Below are 829 nucleotides of genomic sequence, written 5' to 3'. Positions count from 1 at the left end.
AACACAAAAGACTTCTGCCATGTTTGGAATGGAAAATATAAACTTTTCACTTATCTGGATCATTATCAGGTTTGTTCACATAAGAAAAGTAACAACAACAACAACAACAACAACAACAACAACAACAACAACAACAACAACAACAACAACAATAATAATAATAATAATAATAATAATAATAATAATAATAATTGCGTTATTCAGTGGTGGTGGAAACTAGATATAATAGTTAGGCCTGTCACAATAACACATTTTGAAGTGCAATATATATTCCTTAAGTAAATATAAATGATAAACAATAATACTGAAATCAAACCATAAAGCAGAATTATCCCCCAAAAACTATTCTAAATATACAACATTGTAAAAAAAATATGAACTGCAATAAATACATGACAAAAGGCAACACTTAAGTAGTTTGATTGTATCTATAATGAGTCATGATTCAACCTTCACAGCTCAAATCTCATCGTAGAACAGAAAAGAAATAACCAACAGTTTCTCACTAGTGCAAAGAAAAAGCCCCCACAATAAACACTGACCTTCCAAAAATATTGTCCCATCTGTTTTGTATTAAATGATAAGTGGATATAGTATTTATTATGACAGGCCTAACTGTAGCCACAGCTGCCCTGGGGTAGACTGATGGAAGTGAGGCTGCCAGCCAGAGCCATGCAGTGCAACAGTGACCGCCCACCCCCTGGTTCGAGGAGTAAATTTCGTATTCATTTTTCCAATAGACTTTCTGAAGTAAAAAAAAAAAAGAGAAAGAATATTAAAAGTTTGAAAGCTTGCTCAAGGCTGATCAGCTCTGGGGTAACTAATGACT

Source organism: Periophthalmus magnuspinnatus, chromosome 15, assembly GCF_009829125.3.
Source record: "Periophthalmus magnuspinnatus isolate fPerMag1 chromosome 15, fPerMag1.2.pri, whole genome shotgun sequence".
NCBI classification, from domain to species: Eukaryota; Metazoa; Chordata; class Actinopteri; order Gobiiformes; family Gobiidae; genus Periophthalmus; species Periophthalmus magnuspinnatus.
Note: the sequence above shows the minus strand (reverse complement) of the source record.